Below are 21,806 nucleotides of genomic sequence, written 5' to 3'. Positions count from 1 at the left end.
GGCTGCAGATCCTAGCATCTGCCTTCTAAGAGTTCAGTTGGAGCCAATGTCTTTCTTTTGAACATCTTGTGCCAGGATTTGAAATTAAGCTCCAGTTCATCCGCACACCCCGCGGCCGCTTTCGCAAGGGGCCGAGGGGGTGGCGGCCTCGCCCGGGGACTCGCGGCGCTGGGAGCTGCCTGCCCTCGGTGCGGGCTGCAGACCGGGCCGCGAGGCGGGCGCGCGGCGCGCACTAGGACCCAGCAGGGCTCCAGGCCCGGGTGGGAGCCGCGCCGCCGACCCCGGGCGGGCGCCGGGCGCAGGAGCCGGGGTTCCGGCCGCGATCTGCTGCAGCTCGGCCGGGAGACGGCGCGACCCGGCGGCGGGGCCACCCGCGAGTCCAGCGTCGCCGCAGCCCCCCAATGCGGCCGCGAGAAGCAGCGGGGGGGCAGGCGATCGAAGGTAACGAAAATGGGGCTCATTTCCTGCCTCCTAATCTGCTCGGGTTTAGCATTGCCACGAGAAGCCCTCCGTGTTCAGGCTGCTGCATTTTGGGGCACCCTTTGATTTTTTTTTGTAGGTGTCCGCCCCCCTATTTCCACCTGGTTTCAGATTGATTTATAGCTTGCAGCCCAAATGGGAAAGATCCAGCCATGGCAAGTTGCTTATTTTCATTAGTTTTGTCTCAAAAGTAAGTTCATTAAAAAAAAAAAAAAGTTTCTTAGGAATGTGTGGATAGTCGCTTTTTAAATTAAAAAAAAATTGCAGACAAATAGATATTTATAAAAATAATCAAATAATTGATGCAATTCTGTTAATTACTTTTAGGGAAGCCCACTTCTGTGGGCTCCCCGGGCGTTACTTTTATTTTCAAGGAAGGAACGTGTTAAATGTGGAGTTTGTTTGGCTGGGCAGAGTTTACAGCATTGCTGTCGCAACTGTTTTGCTATCAATTATAAACAGTGTCAAATCTATGGGCAGTTTCAGCCTCTTTTCAATACTGTAACGGGTTATCCTGATATGACATCTATAGATGAGTTTCCACTGAGGGTAATAAGATTTCTCTTTTTGGAGAAACATTGTTTTGAGGGGAAAACCATGATTGCCGGCTGGGAAGGCTGAAGAGACTATTTTTCATGCTTTGTTTATACTCCCGGGATGACATTTGGGGAAGGGAAATGCAATCTTTCTCAGGAGCTTTTAATTGTGGGATTACAAATTTATTTAATTTATTAGTTTCAATTGGTTGGGCTCGGGGAGCCCTCTGTCACAGGCTGTGCTTAAGGTGACACATTTGCTAGCAGTTGGGACACATGATTGCAAATGTAAAATGTGCCTCACCCGAAAGGACTGGTCTGCTGGAAGCTCCCGTGTGGAGCTGTCGTAGGCAGGGTGCGACTGGCTCATTGAGGAAAAAGGGAATCGTTTTCCTTAGCTAAGGAAGACATCCTGTTATATTCCTTTTGTTCCCTGTTTTTCATTGATCGCCGGCTCTGCCTTGGAGAGGAGAGCAGCTCGGAGGGTGCAGAGCTCTGAAGGCTGCAAGAATGACTGGAGCCCACTTTAACTCTCACACTGATTGGTCAGTTAGATTGAGACTTAGGAAAACAGTCACCCAAAACCTTCTTTTAAAATCGTGCTGTAGTTTCACGTAGCCCTCTTGTGCACAGATTTCTGCAGGGTCGGTTTTTCATTCGGGTGCAGTTTGCTCGAGATACCTTTATGTTTAATTTTTTTGTTTCTATCCAGATAAAGTAGGCCATTTTGGTGACAAATTTCTTTGCAGACGTAAGCTACTAGCTTACACGTATAGATACAGCACTTTACAATACATTCTCAATGATTTCTGCTCATAAGTTGTAGAATGCCAAGTTGTTCAACTTAGAATAATGATTCCTAACTGGTTTTGGATCTGAGTCTTTAAAAAGGACCATCAGTAGATGGATGCTTAACTGTATCATTACTTTGATAATTTAAGTGCCTTGTGCATTAGCACGTTTCATGCACTAAGTCTAAAATTGTGACAGTGAAAGGAAAAGACAATGAAAAGAAAACAATCAAAATCAGCCTGCACACTATTCTAAGAGATTGTGGCATCTGCTTTGAGGATAATGCATTTCACATCCAAGAAGAAGGGCATTCTGCACCATATAAAAATATGAATTAGTAAACATTGTGCAATGTTGTATCTGTAACACAGACCGTAAACATCTTCATTTGAGCCTTTAAAGCGATTTCATTAAAGAAGCACTGTCCCAGAAGTTGTTAAATGTATAAACACTTTTCTGATTGGCTTAAAAATTTAGACACAGGAAGTGGATTGTATCTAATAACTGATGAGTGGAGACATGGTTGTCATGGAAACCGAGAGGAGTAACCCCACCCCACCCCCACTACACATACATACTCTACCATGACCACCACTTAAAAAGAAACAAAAACAAAAACAAAACCTGCATGTCATCACAGATGCCTGGAGAACATGTTGGCTTCTGTAAGCTTTCCCACAGCATCTGTTGAAACCTGAGATCGTGCCTGTCAAATCAAGGTCATTTTACAACAACAACCAAAAATGTGGTCTCCTAGATTTCATAACTGTATTTTTATTGGAAATATTTGAGGAAACAGCCTTAAAGCAAGGATGAGCCCCCAGGCTTACTTTGCATTTTGCCACCTCTGAGCTGTGCAAGGGAAGGCTGAGAACAATGTATCTGAACACTTAATTGTGGAATCAAACTGATTTGTGTGTCTACTGTTAGAACAAAACTCTTTTGAGAGTCAGAAAGGTTAGAATGTTACCTGTGGATGAGGAGTCATCTGGGGAAGTTATAATGAGGTGTTTGTGTTTACAAGAGGGTTCAAAGTTGAACTCAAGCAATGGAACTTACAGACTGGTGGCCTTTTAGAACCCTGCTCTAAGGCTGCGTTTGTGTGTGGGGTGGTGGGGGTGGGGGTAGGGGGGTGAAGGGGAGGGATGAAGATTGCCTGGTACTTTGGGAAATATAAGAGAGGGTGTTCTCAGAAGCTAACCAGGGAAAGGAAAATCTAAATGAAAATAAGAACTGCTTCATAATTGTCATTATTATTATCCAGTTGACTTATGATAGAAAAGTTTACTGTTTTGTGGATGGGGAAGAGTGCTTTTGTTTTTAGGATAATTGAGATGTTCCCAGTATCAAAATTGCAAATATTTCCAGTATCTTGGTAATGATTTCCATGAGGACTATATAGAAAAAAGTTTGGAGACCTCCCCTCCCCTTAGCCTCCACCCCGCCCCGGTTCATTTTGCTAAGCAAAAAATAACCAACGAGGCCCTGTCCTAAATTTTGACTTTGAGGATCAACATTGAACCTTGTAAAATATAAAGCAAATACATTCCTTATATTTTTCTAATCTTGTTAATGGCAGTCTTCAGATTTTCTGTTCTTGATATTCATTTAGAAATGTCTTCCTTCAAGTCATGGCAATTTAAAGCATTGAATAGCTTTATCTTAATTAATAATGGTCAGTTTTAAAACTTGTTCAATTAACAATTTGGTCTTTTTAAAAAGCAGGAAATTTCCCTTATTTTCATCAACTAATTGCATGGGGAGTGGGGAGGAAAAGAATCCTAACTCTATTTTAATGTTTATTTAATATTGTGCATGTATGCCATAGAAATATGTACTTTAGAAGTTAAATATTTGACAACATGGGATTATGAAATATATGCTAAATCACCCAGATATTTAACTGATTGGGACTTGGTAAAGAAGATTAAGTTTAATGGCACAACTGGTCTCTTTTAGCGAGGATTTCCTGTAGGGAGCTTTCTTATCTACCAGTGTGTTCCTTGGCAGGAAACATGTCAGTTGCTTGTTTTTACAAACTGAAGGAAGTGAATGGGATTTGTTGGTTTCTAGAATCTACCTTCATTCTCTATTGTCTTTCAAATAGTTGGCTCAGAACACTTCATTTCAAAAGGGGCTTTGGAGGGGTACAATTGATTCTCTGCAAACCTGTGGAATTTAGGTTTATTTCTTTCTGATTTTGGAATTAGGAAAATTGATCATGGTACGACCATGTGCAACTTATTTTCCTAATACAAATGAACAAGATGTTCAATAACATTCCAATTCATTTTCAGTTGTCAGCTAGTTACTCACATACTCACTGAAGCTGCTGTTTTTGGATGGCTATGCCAAATTTCTCATAATTATTCCAGAATACCAACCGAATGCCAGTGTCGATTTTGGATTAGTGTAGAGAGGTAAAGAGAAAGAGGCAGCGTCATCCTTCTCATTGCTTATAACAAAAGGTCCATAAAGAATACATGTCAGGTATACGCCATTCTTGCTGATAGCCAAAAAAAAAAAAAAATCGAAATTGGGGATGGGTTGGCTAAATCCAGTTTATAGTACACTTGAGGAAAACGAATTTTAACTTTGAAAGGATTTGCTGTGCAGAAGTCTGGATTAGGTTCTGAATGTTGAAAATGAGTATATTTAATTGCTTCAATTCCTAGATGTTTCAAATTCTGGAAGAGGAGAAAAGGGTAAGCTTCTTTAAAGGAAAGTAAATGCATCCACCTCCATTTGCAGAGAGCAGCCTGGTGAGGGAGGTTAAGAGTGCCTGAGGGAGACAGAACCATTTCTTGCAATGGTTTGCACACATTTTCGTAGACATCATTTTTGTTTTATACTTAGCACCAAATAGAATCTTATGCAAGACCCTCATGTATGAGTCAAATAAAAACAGAGCTGCTCTGAGGGAACTAGGAGCCCAGAGCCTGCTATTGTCACCTGGGTTGTGCCCAGGGCACACTCTAGAACCCAGTACCACCGTGTACACAGTTTGCAAACCACTGCTTCTAAAATGTTCTCTAAAGAAGACCTTGGGGAATTGCTTGCAGAGCCCTGGAACCTCTTAGTGAAAGGGAGAACTTTTGCCTTGACAATTTAAGAGGCCGCTTGTGCCCATAGTGAGTAGGGAAAAGGTGGCAATTAGTGATGTGATACAGTGTACCCTAGGAAGCCTATGTACATATAGAAAAAGATGACTGACCACAAGCATGAAAGAGCCCTAGCCCAGTCTATAATAAGAGGGAAGGCATATTCTTAGGGGTTACTTATAAACCAGGGCTCCTTTTATTTATAAATTATAGGAACATCATATGGGGATGTTTGAGATTAGTTGGTTATAATTTTGCTGGAATACATGGCTTTATTCTGTCACCACCTCAAGATCTGTTCTATCACTGTTATTCTATTAGTCAGTGAAAATAATTTCATATGAAGTGTCATTCATGAAATGAAAATTTGCCAAGCTATATAAATCTGCTTGGCAGACTCAGTAGTGTTTTGAGTGTTGAGTAAAATGATAACACACAGATGATATTTGCATATCATCAAATATATTCACATTCTCTCCTCAATGATGAGATTGTTCTGAAACGGCATTATTGAGATCGGGCTCAGTTTTCCCCCTTCCATCCCAGAAGCTGTCAGTATTGAGGATTTCTAGGGGTGGCAAACAGAGGAATCCCCTTCAGTTCCACTCTTGCTTTTCACGATCACTAGATTCACCTATGCCTGGTATGGAGGTGAGAAATCAGGAGACTCTTTATTCAGGCAAACCATAGTAGAACTGTGCTGCTCATGGCCACAGCCAACCTCTCTGCATTGTTTCTCAGAGGCAGCTCAGTTGAGAAGTCTATAGAAGTAGAAAGGACAGACCCTTCTGTACATTCCCCGGTTACTTTCATTGTGCTTGCCATGTTTCTACTATCTGCATGGGGTTAGAGATGACAATTAAAATAATAAGTTTTCCAGAAAGCCACAGATCTTCCAACAATTTCGCTGGGAAAAAATTATATATAAAATATTTCCTTTACAAAGATGAAATGAGCATAAGGACCAAATACTTGGCTGTGGTAATGATGAAATGATCGAAATGATCGTGGTTAACTATTGAATTGTGTTAACTGATGCTTTTCATGTTGAGGCTGTTTAAAGCTATCTCCTTCCTCCTCCCACCTGCATTTCAAAGAAGAATGAGTGTGTAACCAACAGAACCGTCCCAGGGCGTATTCATGATAATGGAGCAGTGCTTCTTTGGGAGTGAGCATTAAGCTCCCATGGTTTGGGGGACTTTCTTTTTAAACTGAAGGATACATGCCAGTTACCAGGACCTTGCTGAAGTTGCTCACAGATGGCTTCTCCAAATGTGTGCCTAGTACCATTGCAGTGCCTTTGCAGGTGCCACTTTCTTAAGGTTCAGAGAGTAGCAGGTCCCACTTGGAGACAAATTTTAGTATGTTATACAAGTTTAGATTTTAGATCATGTAAGAGTTTTTTCTTTTTTTTTTTTTGAGACAGAATCTTGCTCTGTCACCCAGGCTGGAATGCAGTTGGGCGATCTCAGCTCACTGCAGCCTCCGCCTCCTGGGTTCAAGCGATCATCCTGCCTCAGCCTCCTGAGTAGCTGGGATTACAGGCGTGTGCCACCACACCTGGCTAATGTATTTTTAGTAGAGATGGGGTTTCACCATGCTGGCCAGGCTGGTCTCGAACTCCTGACCTTGTGATCTGCCCACCTCGGCCTCCCGAAGTGCTGGGATCACAGGCGTGAACCACTGTGCCCGGATTTCTTTCTTTTTTTTTTTTTTTTGAGGCAGGGTCTCACTCTGTCACTCTGTCACCCAGGCTGAAGTGCAGTGGTGCAGTCAGGGCTCACTGCAGCCTTGAAATCCCGGGCTCAAGCAGTCTTCCCACCTCGACCTCCTGAGTGGCTGGGACGACAGCCACTTGTGTACCACCATGCCTGGCTAATTATTTATTTTTGTAGAGATGGGGTCTCCCTATGCTCCCCAGACTGGTCTGAAACTCCCGAACTCAAGTGATCCTCCTACCTCAGCCTCCCAAAGTGCTGGGATTACAGGTGCGAACCACCACACCCAGCCAGTTTAAGAGATCTTGTTGCTCTCTGAAATTTCCTAACTCAGCAAACTGAATCCTTTTGCAGCCTTTAAAATAAAACAGTGACTCTATCATGACTATTTAATAAATGTCTCTAAATTAAGGCCATCATGTTTCTTGTGGCTAGATTCAGTATTTGGAATGGCCTCTTGACACTTCTGGGGAAGTGTGGCAGTACTGGGTGATACAGAAAAATCACATCATACTAGCGAGGGGCCTTCATTTATCAGATGCTGCTGTCTGCATTATTTTATTTGGTTCTCATATTAACTTAATAATACTGCTACTAATACCTAATGAGAAGATGCATTAATGTCCCATTCTACAGATGAAGAAACCAAGGCAACTGTGTTCCCAGAGTCACGCATTCTTTGGTACCCGCCTATTAATAGTTCTCACTGTCTAGTCCCCTGACTCCAAATCCCAGGCTTTCCCCGGAGACTGACCACCTCACAACTGTTCCTCTGACTGTTTCGATCCCAGGGTTGAAGACTTCCCCTTCCACACTGAAAATGGAGTTCCCTTCAGGGGGGAAAAATATGCAGGATGGGTTGGGGAATATTTGCTGTAATTCCCACCGGAAATAGGATTTTACTTCTCGACATTCTGTGTTCTCACGTCTGACCATTAGTGATGGAAGGGGCTTTTTAGATCCCTTGTCAGTGATTATTTTTATTTGTCTTCACCTTTTGATTTTCTCTTCATCCACCCCTGAGCACATTTACCTACTTGGTAAATGAAAAGTCCTAATTCCAGAATTACCCAAAGATTATACCCAGTCTAACTGGGTATAACTGGCAGCATGTCTAATACACAAAACAGATTCCTAGACAACACTCACTTTTACACTTGGTCTGAATGGCTCGACAAACTCAGGTGTGCAGATACACTGACATCACCTTGATTTCTTTCAGAATAAGAAAAAACTGACTTAAGTCAGCAGATCAGCAAGATTTTCAGTCTTCTTTTAGGGGCTCCCCTCTACCCCTAAATCATACAAAGTCTGCAGAGACCAAGTTAGGGTGGGGTTCAGCTTGATGTTTTCATAGAGTATAGGGGACACTTACAAATTAAATCATCACTGGGTATGCCACTGTGCCTCGTATACATGTGAGCAGCTGGAACTGGCCATGGAACAGATGTAGACATTTTCAGTGAAACATGTGTCTGCTGCTTTTCTCATTCTCTTAAAGAGATCAGGTGAATGATCAGAACTGGATGGAACTAATTAATATTTCACAGGTCTGATTTCACATATTTCACATGTATGAAATTATTTTAAAGAATTCATCAAGGAAAATGCCAAAGACATATGCACAAATTGGGGGAAACAAATCGTCCTCACGTTCATTCAGTGAGCAATTATCAGGCACCTACTGCATACCAGGAGCTGTGCCCCTATGATAGGCATACGAGGGTGAAGAAATCATTCCCAGACAGACTATCCCCTGTTCTGTAACTCTCATGGGCTTCTTAACTGGAAATATCTCCAAATGTGGCTCTTTTGAAGTTCATATTCTAAGCAGATAGAGACAGACTGAAGTGCCACCTTCCTGAGATCCTTCCTGGAGATATTATGCCTTTGGTTTTCATTTAGAAACAGACCCTGCAAGGAGGATTGAAGGGTGGATGGTTTACTTGGGAGACCGTCCCAGGAAGACACCAGTAGGTGCAGGAGAGGGAAATGAGGAAGGGAAGGCAGCCAGTCGTGAGTTATCCCATCAGATCCACTGCGGGTGGTGGAACTCAGCCGCACTAGGGCACGTGGGGCGCCGATGCCAGCCACTCTGCTTTCAGTCATGGGTTGAAGACTGCTCTCAGGGCATGTTGATCCCAGTACTTGAGATCTATGAAAGCTGTCAGAGTAGTCTTCAGCCAGAGAAGGTTCTCAGGAACTTCCTGATGCCATTCGTAGCAGCTGGCAGTTGGCTGGCATGCCCTGAGATGGTAAAGCCTGCAAGCCACGTGGCCAGGCCATCAGCAGGTTCTGCTACCCACTCTTTCCTCTTCAGCTCCTTCTACAGTTTTGCAACTATAGATGTTTTAGAATAATCATTTTTGATAGTACCTTTAAGTTTCAACATGAAGATCCTGGCAGAGTGGTTTTTCAGTCTGAAAAATGGGAACAGGAGGAGTGGCACAAGTTCAGAGGTAAGCATTCAGGCAGACATTATCCATAAGGGCCGCCATTTTTTTCTCCCCTGGTTACAACCATGATCCTTATTTCCCAGGCTCGAAAACTTGGACCCCCCCCTCGTTTTACACCCCAGGGCTTCTTGTTGCTTTCTTTAAAATCCACCCCCTGTTCATCTCCACAACTTTTACTGGTGCTTCCCTCCAAAAAAACTACGAGTGACCTTGATTGTGCTCTGGAAGACTTCTGTCCCTAAAACTCTCTTGAAATACGGGCTTTGAAGCTAGACTTCCTGTTCTCAGACCCCCTCTTGCCACTTAACAGCTGTGTGACTTTAGGCGAGTTACTTAATCTAAGACTCAAGCCTTAGGTAGTATTTCCATAAGTACTATGGAAATAAAACTCAGTAATGTGGAAATCCTGAAAGGATTATTGGGAGGACTAAATCATGAGTCCCTGAACAGCACTTGGCACGGAGCCTGGCACGTGGTTGCAACTCAAATTATTGTAGCTATTTTTATTGTTATGTTGTCAATGTTGTTGTGTTCCTTGTCTACTAAGAACCTTGATGCCAGTCTGGGCAACATGGCGAAACCCCATCTCTACAAAATACAAAAATTAGCTGGGTGTGGTGTTGTGCACCTGTGGTTCCAGCTACTCGGGAGGCTTGATGTGGGAGGATTACTTGAGCTTGGGAGGTTGAGGCTGCAGTGAGCCAAGATTGTGCCACTGCACTCCAGCTTGGGTGACAGAGCGAGACCCTGTCTCAAAAAAGAACCTTGATGACTTCTCGTTGCCCAGTCTACCAAGTCTCTCTTTTTCTGCCTAACTTTCAAGTTCTTTTAGAATCTTGCCCCACTTATTACTGCTCAGAGAATGCCCCAGGATCTAGTCGGTGTCTCTTCACCCCTGAACTTGCTGTGGTCCTTTTAGCTCCCCAGCCTTTGTGCATCTTGTTCCCCGGCCACAACCTTCTTCCTCCATGTTGTGCGGTCACCACTTTCATTCATTGGAAAACTCCAATGTGCAGAGAAAATGCAGTTTGTTCATTTTGTCTACAGTGAGCCTTCCTCCCCAACACACAGCCATTGATCGTCAAGAGAAAGAATAACTTTTGATCACACCCATTAAAAAACTTAGTTGGATCTGCTAATCCAAACAGTTCCTTAAGATAATTCTAGTCTTCCTAGGAAAACAGTGCTTATTCCCCCAGGTTGTCTCGCCTACCCCACCCCCAGTTATTGGCCTATGACAGTGTGTGTGGGAAGGAATGTCAACCTTGCCCTTGCGTTTATTTCTTATGAAGGAGGAACAAACTCAGGGTCCCTAGGCTCGGTGGCCTCTGGTCTTGGAGGCAAGGTTTCTTGCCTTCTGGGAGCTGCTTGTTCAGCTATATTAGAAGTTGAAGTCTGTGGTTTTATAACACATAGTCTAGTCTAGTGCTTTTCAAAGACCTACAGTAAGATACAGATATATTGTGTACACCACATATATGTATGTATACTGTGAATAGATGAAACTACAGTTTTTATAATATAGCATATATAGGCTGGGCGCCGTGGCCCAGGTGGCCCATGCCTGTAATCCCCGCACTTTGGGAGGCTGAGGTGGGGGGATCACGAGGTCAGGAGATCGAGACCATCCTGGCTAACATGGTGAAACTCCGTCTGTACTAAAAAAATACAAAAAATTTGTCGGGCGTGGTGGCGGACGCCTGTAGTCCCAGCTACTCGGGAGGCTGAGGCAGGAGAATGGCGTGAACCTGGGAGGCGGAGCTTGCAGTGAGCCGAGATCGCACCACTGCACTCCAGCCTGGGCAACAGAGCAGACTCCCTCTCAAAAAAAAAAAAAAAAAAAAAAGGAGATTGAGCCCATCCTGGCCAACATGGTGAAAGCCCATCTCTACTTAAAGATACAAAAATTAGCTGGATGTGGTGGTGTGTGCCTGTAGTCCCAGCTACTCGGGTGGCCTAGGCAGGAGAATTGCTTGAACTTGGAAGGCGGATGTTGCAGTGAGCCGAGATTGCACCACTGCACTCCAGTGTGGTGACAGTGATACTCTGTCTAAAAAAAAAAAAAGATAGCATGTATAGTTGAAGCATAAATTTTACAAGATTTAGTCATTCTTGCTACACTTAATCCAGCTTGACCTACTCCATTCTATTTTAGAGAAAGAAAGATTGGTTTGGTTCCAATAAGTGATCCACGGTTTGCTAAATATGTTAGCCTGGTCATCCTCTTGGCTTTATCAGAATTTATGTGGCACTCCCTGCTGACTAGGTCCCACCTCTGTGCCCATGGGCAGCAAACTTGAGTCTTTTTTTTTTTTCAAGACAGGATCTCGCTCTGTCATCCAGGCTGGAGTGCAGTGGGGCGATCTTGGCTGATTGCAACCGCCATCTCCCGGGTCCAAGCGATTCTCCTGCTTCAGCCTCCTGAGTAGCTGGGATTACAGACATGCACCACCACACCCAGCTCATTTTTTGTATTTTAGTGAAACCCAACAGGGTTTCACCATGTTGGCCAGGCTGGTCTTGAACTCCTGACCTCAAGTGATCCGCCCGCCTGGGCCTCCCAAAGTGCTAGAATTGCAGGCATGAGCCACCTGGCCTCACCTAAACTTGAGTCTTAGCCACTCCCTCTATCCAGCCACTGACTTGGTGGTATTTGAATGGGGTCCCCTCTGCTGGCCACAACAGATCTTGAGGCAAGCTCACTGTTCTCCAGCATCTTAATGCCTTCTGTTTGCAAAGGTGGCTGTACGAGTTAACACCCTCACCAACATTAAGTGTCTCTGTTATTTCATGTTCTCACTGATATTTAATATTGTCAGACTTGGCTGGGCGCGGTGGCTCACGCCTATAATCCCAGCACTTTGGGAGGCTGAGGCAGGCGGATCATGCGGTCAGGAGATCGAGACCATCCTGGCTAACACGGTGGAACCCTGTCTCTACTAAAAATACAAAAAATTACCCGGGCGTGGTGGCGGGCACCTGTAGTCCCAGCTTCTCGGGAGGCTGAGGCAGGAGAATAGTGTGAACCTGGGAGGCGGAGCTTGCAGTGAGCTGAAATCACACCACTGCACTCCAGCCCGGGGGACAGAGCGAGACTCCGTCTCAAAAAAAAAAAAGAACAAAAAAACCCCAAAAATATTGTCAGACTTTAACATTTTTGCCAATTTATTAGGTGTGAAATAATCTCATTGTCATTTTAATTTTAATTTTCTTGGTCATTAATAAGCTTAAACATCTTATGTTTATTGGTCGTACATGTTTCTCCACTTACGAAGTACCTGTTTGGCTGCTATATTTCAGTCTTCAGTCAACCCAGAATTGTTTTTTGTGTATAGTGTGAGGTAGCTATACAGTTTTATTTTTTTATTTTATTTTATTTTTTTGAGACTGAGTCTCACTCTTGTCGCCCAGGCTGGAGTGCAGTGGTGCAATCTCGGCGCACTGCAACCTCCGCCTCCCAGGTTCAAGCTTCCCCTGTCTCAGTCTCCTGAGCAGTTGGGATTACAGGCATGCGCCACTGCACCCAGCTAATTTTTGTACTTTTAGTAGAGTTGGGGTTTTGCCATGTTGGCCAGGCTGGTCTCGAACTCCTGACCTCAGCTGCTCCACCCTCCTCGGCCCCCCCAAGTGCTGGGATTACAGGTGTGAGCCACTGTGCCTGACTACAGTTTTATTTTTATACTACACACACACACTCCAAATTTTGCACATATGTGAGAAGTGCAAAGGTGTGAGAAGTCCTGTAATTCTCTTATCAGTTTTTTTTTTTTTTACTGGCTTCAATGCTCAATCTTGATCTTATCAAATTTTGGTATCAATGTTTTTCTATTCTTTTAAAATAAGTCAAAGAGTTTTTCTATTGTCTGGCATAGTCTGTATAAGACTAGAATTATGTATACCTCAAAATAGTAGTTACCTTCTGATAGTAGTCATCTGTTTATCTGGAAGTGGTATTTTCTTTTAGGAAGATTGCAACTACTAATTCAATTTATTTTATAGTAAGACTAATCTGGTATTCTATTGCTTTTTGAATCCATTTTATCAATTTATGCATTTCTAGGAATTTGTTGATTTCATCTCAGTTTTAACATTAGGAGGCATAGTGATTGTTTATAATAGCCTCTAATTCTTATTTTTAATCTCTATGCCATCACAGTTTTTCATTTGTGATATCATTTATATGCTTGCTTACTGTTTTTTTAATCTCATACATTACATATTATCATTTAAAACTATATGGGGCACTACCACACCTGGCTGGTTTTTTTACTTTTTAGTAGAGATGGGGTCTTGCTATATTGTCCAGGCTGGTCTCGAATTCCTGGGCTCAACGGATCCTCCTGCATTAGTCTCTCAAAGTGCTGTTATTACAAGTGTGAGCTACTGCGTTCAGCCTCTTTTTAATTTCTGTTTGTATCTTTATTCTTCTTACAGTTTTGTGTCTAATAGAGTAAAAAACTTCTATTTTTCTGACAGCTTAATTACTTGTGAAGTTTTCGTTTCTAATATGTTAATAAAAACATAATATATTTTTTCTAATATAAATAACTTCGTGTCCTAATATTTAAGCTGCATTTTTTATATATGACATGTACAATGTAGCTGGATATTGTTTTGTGAAGTCTAAAAATAATTGTCTTTTAACTGAAATACATAATGCATTTATATTTATTGTAATTACATGTACATTCTAATTTATTCCTTCATTTTATTTCCATTTTTCATGCCTCTTCCGTATTTCTTTTTTTATAATTCACTTAGTGGTCCTCTAGATATTTTATTTCTAGATCCTTTTCTAGTAGTTCTTTAGAAATTTTAGCATGCATACTTATCAAGGCCTAAAGCCAATTAGTATCTTTCCTCTCCTCTCAAACAATGCAAGGACCTTAGACCACTTAACTCCAGTCACTGCTCCACTAATTTAGGTTTCGATTTTGCCCAGTGTTTTAGTTTTATCTTTTTTTTTAATCTCACAGATTACATATTATTTTAAACCAGAAATGTTTGTTCAGATTTACCCATATGTTTACTACATTCTTGGCTTGTAACTCCTTCCCCCAACCCACCCCTTCATCACTTCTCTTAGGTTTCATTTAGTGAGGATAAATTGATGGACAACTCTTTCAGCTATTGTTCACTGGAAAAATGTCCATTTCCCCCTTGTTCTTCAAATAGAATCTTGCTAGGTATAAAATATATTTTTGCCAGGTATAAAATTACGGTTATTTTCTCTCAGCGTATTAAAGATGCTCAATTGTTTTCTGACTTCCACTGCTGATAAATCAATGCTAAGTCTTATTGCCATTTGTGTTGAAGGTATCGTTTCTTCAAGAGTACTTTACGACTGTTTTTAAAGATATTTTCTTTATTTTTGGTGTTTGGCAATTTTATCATGAAGTGTTCGGATGCCAATTTATTTTTATGTGTTTATTTTGCTTGGGGGTTTTGCGGCTTTATCATTTTGTGGATTGGTTTTCTCATCAGAACTGGAAGATTCTTAGACTGCAGTTCTTGCTCTGTACTCTTTCTCATCTAATTCCAGATTTGAGATTAAGCATATGTTAGACCTCTGTTCTGTCTTTTCTATGTTTTAGCTTCTCTGTCATCTTTTCTATCTCTATATTTCTATGTGCTGCAGTCTAGATAATTTATTCAGTTTTTTTTTCCCTCTGGTTTCCTGTGTCTAATCTATCTGATCTAGCTCAATTCTTATATACTTGTTCCCTGTTATTTATTTAAACAATATTTTATGTTCTGTGTCTGATCATTTTAAAGTTCGAAGTGTTTGTTGGCCTGGTTCTCCTCTCTATTGTTTTCCCTGGTTGTTGTTCATGGTGCTTTGTTTCTCTCTCTCTCTCTCTCTGTTTTGTTTTGCTTTGTTTTTGGAAACTTTATTAGTGGGAATTCTTTATCAACTCTTTATCTTTGGAGTTGAAAGTGAGTTTCTCTAGAATTTGCATTTGTTTTTTGTCAGGTTCCTGGGATCATTATCAACCTGCAAAGGCAAGGACTTAAAATTCTCAACTTGAGGTTCTGGGGACAAAACAGGTAATCAGTTTGTCCTGTAAACTCTTGTGAGGGCTACCTTGTGGTTACACATTTTTTAGTAAAGACTTTTCCATTTCTACATAGCACTTATTTTTGAGACAGGCAGTTTAAAGTCCTCTCTGTAGCTGGATGCCTCTTATTCTACACTCTATCTTGGTGGGCCTTTGTAAATGTCACCAAGTTTATCTGCTTTCCCCTGTGTCCTGCTAAGTTGTAAAAACAGAAGCTCAGGTTCTCCCAGTTTGTTAAATGCCTTCAAGGTGAAAACTAATATAAGCATTCTGTTCAGAGTGTGCCTTATTTTTTTGTGTGTGAACTCATGAATATGTTTCAAACTATTTTTGAGAAAATGTTTTGTCCGGCATGTTTGGTTGTTTTCAGTTGGATGATTGGACAGGTACTTACTCTGCCATACTACCAGAAAAGAAACTTACATCCTTCCTTCTCTTTGTATTTTTTCTTTAATAATATTAATATATCCTGAAACACATGAATTCCTTTGGCCAACTATGGTACGGATCGTATGTGCAGAAAGCAATAGAGAAAAGAGTGTAATCCTTATTTTCAAATTATCACCTCCTTCTGCAGGTATTCAGGGGTATTTTAAGTTCCAACATATTAGTTGAGGTAATCCCTGCTTCTTTGACAAAACCAAAATGGTGCCATGAATCAAAACAATAGAAGTTGTTTCTTACATGCCCCAAATGGGTGACCTGATTAGTGGATACCTCTCTTTCAGGTTTTAGCGAGCCAACTACTTGGCATTTTAGGACTGTCATTTTCAACGCATGGCTCCAAGGTCACGGTGCTTATTTGGATCATATTAGCTTTAAAGGAAAAGCACGTGGAGGCTCATGAATGGCTGGTTATATTGGCTAGGCCCAGATGTGACTCAGGTTTTTTTTTTTTCCCTTTCCGTTGGCTAGAACTTGGTAATGTGGCCACATCTGACTGCAAGGGGGATTGCTGGGAAGGTGGTCTAGGTGTTTGCCCAGGAAGAAGATGAAACAGGTTTGATGAACAGCCAGTCCATCTCTGCCACGTATTTCCTCTCGGAAACCTCAGTCCACCCTTACTTTTCACTTCTCTGAGCTCTTATTTTACTTACAAAGAGCACTATCAACCTTAGGATTCAATTCCCCAAATCATTTTATGTTTGTATAATCTAAGCCACCAACTGTATAATACATTCCTTGAGGTGTGAATGTTGTGCTGGATTTTTGAAAATGTCACCTGCTGGGCGCGGTGGCTCACACCTGTAATCTCAGCACTTTGTGAGTCTGAGGCGGGTGGATCACGAGGTCAGGAGTTCAAGACCAGCCTGGCCAAGATGGTGAAACCCCGTCTCTACTAAAAATACAAAAAATTAGCCGGGTGTGGTGGTGGGCGCCTGTAATCCCAGCTACTCGGGAGGCTGAGGCAGGAGAATTGCTTGAACTCGGACGGTGGAGGTTGCAGTGAGCCGAGATCGCGCCACTGTACTCCAGCCTGGGCAACAGAGCGAGACTCCGTCTCAAAAAAAAAAAAAAAAAAAAAAGTCACCTACCACTCAGTTTTGAATGCACAGTGTGCTTTAAAAAAATTAAGCCTCTGAATGAATGAAAATGTTCCTGTTCTAAGGAGATACCTGCTGACATATTTAGGGATGCAGACCATATTTATGGTCTGCCTCTTATTTCTTTCTGTTTCTTTTGTGGATTTTTTTTTTTTTTTGATACAAGATCTTGCTCTGTCACCCAGGCTGGAGTGCAGTGATCTCGGCTCACCGCAACCTCCACCTCTCAAGCTTAACTGATTCTCCCACCTCAGCCTCCCGAATAGCTGAGACCACAGGTGTGCACCACCATGCCCAGCTATTTTTGTATTTTTTGTGGAGACGGGCTTTCTCCATGTGGCCTAGGCTCAGGTTTTCTTTAGGTTTGAAAGTTGCCAAAATAAAAATTTGGAGAAAAAGCTAAATCCCTGAAGGGGATTAGAAGGGACCCCACAAGAAATAGTGGAATTTCCATGGGGCATCGGATTAGTCTGTCTCAGTTATTTCTTCTGAGATGTTATCTTGAAATGAGCCCTTTCTGCTCCATCTGGATTGTTGTGAGAATTCATTCACTCCACCTGGACATATCTGTTGAGGTCTACACGGTGCTAGTACTATTGAGGGGCTGGATGTAGGGAGTGAAGACCCTGCCCCAGAGATGATTAGATGAAGCAGAGTAGAAAAACAATGGAGAAGTAGGAAAAGAAAAAAAAAAAAAGTCCTTGTACTCATTTTTCCTTTGGTTTTAGGCCTCCCATAAGAAGGCTGACCTGTCTCCAGGCCAGTGTTGAGCACATCAACAAGCAGAGGAGTTTAGCTCTTGAATATTCCCCAGGGCCACAGATAATCTTAGCTGAAACAGACCCTAGGTTAAAATTGGCCTCAATATCACCCTGTACCTGAGTTTAACTAATTGTTTTGTTGCTTGGCTCAGTGTTTTCAAAGCCTTATTTTTATTTTCTGTTATTATTGGTCTTAATAAATGACAATGGCATATGGACCTAAGTTAAATTGTGGAATCGTATTTTGTTTTCCTTTCACTGAGTACTTTTCTTTCTTACTGCAGTATACTATGAATGGGAAAACACAGTGACATTTTAGTAACTCTAATCTATTATCCACTTGCTAGGATGCAAACACAATGCATGTGGCAAATTACTTTATATGCTGATAAAGCCTGTGTTTTGGAAAAATGTTGGAATGTTTGTATCCAAAACATTGTTTTGAATCAAGTCATCTAAAATATGCAGATTAAGAATAGGAAGTGGTATCCTGAATAGCATCGTCAAAATTCCAGGAAGGGTCAGGCTGCAAAATACAAGACATGGTGAGTTTATAATTAGGCATCAACGCGATTTTATTTGATTGAGCGTCTCCCTGGGCTTGGCTCTGGCATTAGTCAGAGAACAGCTCTCCAGCCCAAAGGAGTTCACTTAAGAAGATGACCCAGGAGGTAAATCTAGCTCTCTCAGAAGCCAAGACAGAGCAAACCCTTTACTTATTATATTGTTTACTTCATGGAATAATAAGGGGTAGAATTTCTGCTAAATCAGAGCAAAATACAGCATTTCTAATAAAACAGAAAAGGGAATATGGTGCAGTGCTCTTCTTGCGAATTGTACTCACTTTCTTTTCAAGTCTAAGGTTTCTCTTTTTTTCCAGAAAAATTTCTCTCTTACTTGAAGGAGTTCCCAAAACTACACGAATGCACCAAGTCTCAGCTAAGGGCATTAATAGTATATAGGGTCCAGGAACTGGCAGGCTGTAATAGTTCACTTCCTCTGTTAATGCAGTGAGCCACTGAGTAATCTCTTCCCACAATGATTAAGGGTTTACTTCTATCCTTAAAACCAAATAATTCAGTCACCATAAAGGGAAGAGACGAGACCTCCATATACTTGATGTGGCCAATGTGATTTTTAAATTATTTTTGTTTAGGCAAAATAAAAATTTGGAGAAAATTTATGTTTTATTTGCCAAAATGAAAATTTGGAGAAAAAACTAAATCCCTAAAGGAGATTAGAAGGGACCCTACAAACAGCTGGCATTTCCATGGGGCATCAGATTAATCTGTCTCAATTGTTTCTTCTGAAATGTTGAGTTGAAATGAGCCCTTTCTGATCCCTCTGGATTGTTAAGAGAATTCATTCACTCCATGCATAATTATTGGGATGACCATACAGTCTGACATGTTTGTGATAGTTTTGTTTTATGCTTACTGCCCCCCTGTAATCACTAGTAGTGTCTGCTTTCATTTTCAAGAACATCCTGGTTTGATAAATTATGGTCACCTGACTTACAGTGGTAGTGCATACATTTAGCAATAGTAGATCAGGTTTGTTCTGATTAACTCTTCTGCTGAGAAAAGCTGCTCAACATTAAAAAGAAAAAAAAATCAGTTTGGAAAAATTGGAGAGCCATCAGGGCAATGGGGAATTGCAGAACCAAGATCTGGGTTGGTGAGTAAGGAGTGGTAGAAAACTCAAGAGAGATGAACTCTGCTTTCGAGTTTTATCTTCTTGAGAAAAATTTCAGTTCAGAAAGTAGAGGCTAAGAGATTAAGAAATGTAGCATAGCTTTCAACAAATTCATGGGGTTGAGGGTGTGGCAATTGTATTTAGGTCCTGTGAAGGAGCAGAAGCCCTAGTAAACAACCTAGGCTTTCATTGAGAACTCTAAGTCTAGGTGAATCAGAAATACGACATAGGTACTGAAGCCAAAACCCAAATAATTTCAGATTAGTGCCCCTAGCCTAGATGCCTGCCTGAAACTAGAGTAAAAATTCTCTTTGGAGGAAGATGCTTTTCCCAGAAACTCATGTTATCACTGTAGTTTTTCCTGTACTATATCTGTCAGTCAGTAGAAATAATAGATACAGGAGAAGACCAGATATTATTAAAAACCAATAAAAAAAATAAACAGATTGGATATACCTACAAGAGGTCCAGATAATGGATTAATCAGATATGGTCCCTACCATAACTGTGATTAATATGTTTCAAGAATTAAAAGATAAGATTGAAACTCTGCCAGAGAACTGAAAATTGTAAATAAGACCAAATAGACCTTCTGGAACTGAAATACACAATTACTGCAGTTGAAATCTAAATGAGTGAATTTTTTTGGGTGATGGAAATGCTCTAAGATTGGATTGTGGTGATGGTTATTGTTGCATAAATGAATTAATTACTAAAACCATTGAATATACACTTACAATGGGTGAATTTTATGTTGTGTACATTGTACTTTAAAAGTTAAACTTTAAAAAACCAAATGAATTGGTTCAATAGAGTAGTTACAATTGAGGAGAGAGTCAGTGAACTAGAAGAGCAGAAGAAAATATCACCAATAAAGCATTTAGAGGCTTTTAGATGGAAAATAAATATCAGATTGTGAAAGACATATTAAATATGGTGGAAAGGCCTAATATACATGTAACTGGAGGTTCAGCAGGAGAGGAGAGAGAAAGTGGGACATAAAAAATAATTGGAAAAAAGGGCTGGGCGCAGTGGCTCACACCTGTAATCCCAGCACTTTGGGAGGCTGAAGTGGGCGGATCACGAGGTCAGGAGATCGAGACCATCCTGGCTAACACAGTGAAATCCTGTCTCTACTAAAAATACAAAAAATTAGCTGGCCGTGGTGGCAGGCGCCTGTAGTCCCAGCTACTCAGGAGGCTGAGGCAGGAGAATGATGTGAACCCAGGAGGCAGAGCTTGCAGTGAGCCGAGATTGCTCCACTGGACCCCGGCCTGGGTGACACAGCAAGACTCTATCTCAAAAATAAATTAAAAAAAAAAAAAAAGGAAAAAAATAGCTGAGATAGTTCTAAAACTAACAAATCACACAAAGCCACAGAATCCAGAAGTCCTAGGGCACCAAGCAGGATAAGTACAAAGATTCAACATAGTAAAATTTCTGAAAACAAAACCAAAGAGAACAACATAGGGACAGCGTGGTAACATTTATAAAACAAAAACAAAGAGAAAAGCTGAAAAGCATCAGGGTTGGGGAGTGGGTACCTCTTATCTATAAAGGAAAAGTAAGACTGACAACTGACTTTTCAACTGAAACAATAGATGTCAGAAGGAAGTGGAATGCTATCTTCAAATTGCTGAAAGAAAACAACTATTAACTATAAATTCTATCTCTGCCAGATTTTTCAAAAATGAAGCAGGATTAAAGATATTAAAAAATTATCATGAGGCTGAGCATGGTGGCTCATGCCTGTAATCCCAGCATGTTGGGAGGCTGACGTGAGAGGATTGCTTGAGCCCAGGAGTTTGAGACCACCCTGGGCAGCATAGTGAGACCTTGTCTCTATTAAAAAATAAAAATAAATGAATGAATAATTTAAAAAATCATGAACAGATCTATACTAAGGGAAATATTCACTAAAAAGTATCCTTGGGACAGAAGGAAAATTATCCCAGATCAAAGCTCAGAAATGTAAGGAGGAATGAAGAGCAATAGAAATAAGAATTAGATGGTTAAATATAAATAAATATTGACTGCATAAAATAATAATTATTATGTTTTCTGGAGTTTAAAATATGTAGGGAATAACATACATGGTAAAAGAACATAAATCCAAAGAAGTTAATGAAGTTAAATTGTTCTGAGTTCCTTGTAGTGTACAGGAAGTGATAACCAAGTTGTGTTGTCATTTATAAGTTAAGGATGCATGTTTTAAACTCTAGATAATCTTTAAAAGAATGATGACAGAATATATAAATAACAAGCTAAGAAAGAGGGAAAATAGAATAATAAAGAATACTTAAGAAATTCATGCCAGGTGCATTGGCTCACGCCTGTAATCCCAGCACTTTGGGAGGCTGACACAGGCAGATCATGAGGTCAAGAGATCGAGACCATCCTGGCAAACATGGTGAAACCCCATCTCTACTAAAAATACAAAAATTAGCTAGGTGTGGTGGCGTGCACCTGCAGTCCCAGCTACTCGGGAGGTTGAGACAGGAGAATCACTTGAACCTGGGAAGCGGCGGTTGCAATGAGCTGAGATCTGCCACTGCACTACAGCTTGGTGACAGAGCAAGACTCCATTTAAAAAAAAAAAGAAAAAAGAAATTCAAACAAAAATGAAAAATAGGAGAAAAAGGATCCTAGAATAGGTGAGACAAA

At 41.1% G+C, this 21,806-nt stretch overlaps 1 protein-coding gene across 24 annotated transcripts in view; it reads left to right on the top strand.

The window, feature by feature from the left end:
• Positions 1 to 303: 303 nt before the first annotated feature.
• FOXN3 (forkhead box N3) overlaps positions 304 to 21,806 on the top strand; it is a 468,244-nt gene continuing 446,741 nt past the window's right edge. For all 24 annotated transcript variants that reach the window (XM_077941600.1, XM_028851735.2, XM_077941594.1 and 21 more), the window contains exon 1: positions 304 to 441. The gene's annotated coding sequence lies outside the window, so the exon portion shown is untranslated. The remainder of the gene's footprint in view (positions 442 to 21,806) is intronic.

This window comes from Macaca mulatta, chromosome 7 (assembly GCF_049350105.2).
Source record: "Macaca mulatta isolate MMU2019108-1 chromosome 7, T2T-MMU8v2.0, whole genome shotgun sequence".
Classification (NCBI taxonomy): Eukaryota; Metazoa; Chordata; class Mammalia; order Primates; family Cercopithecidae; genus Macaca; species Macaca mulatta.
The sequence above is the reverse complement of the archived record's forward strand: the minus strand, read 5'-3'. Positions and strand labels throughout refer to the sequence as shown.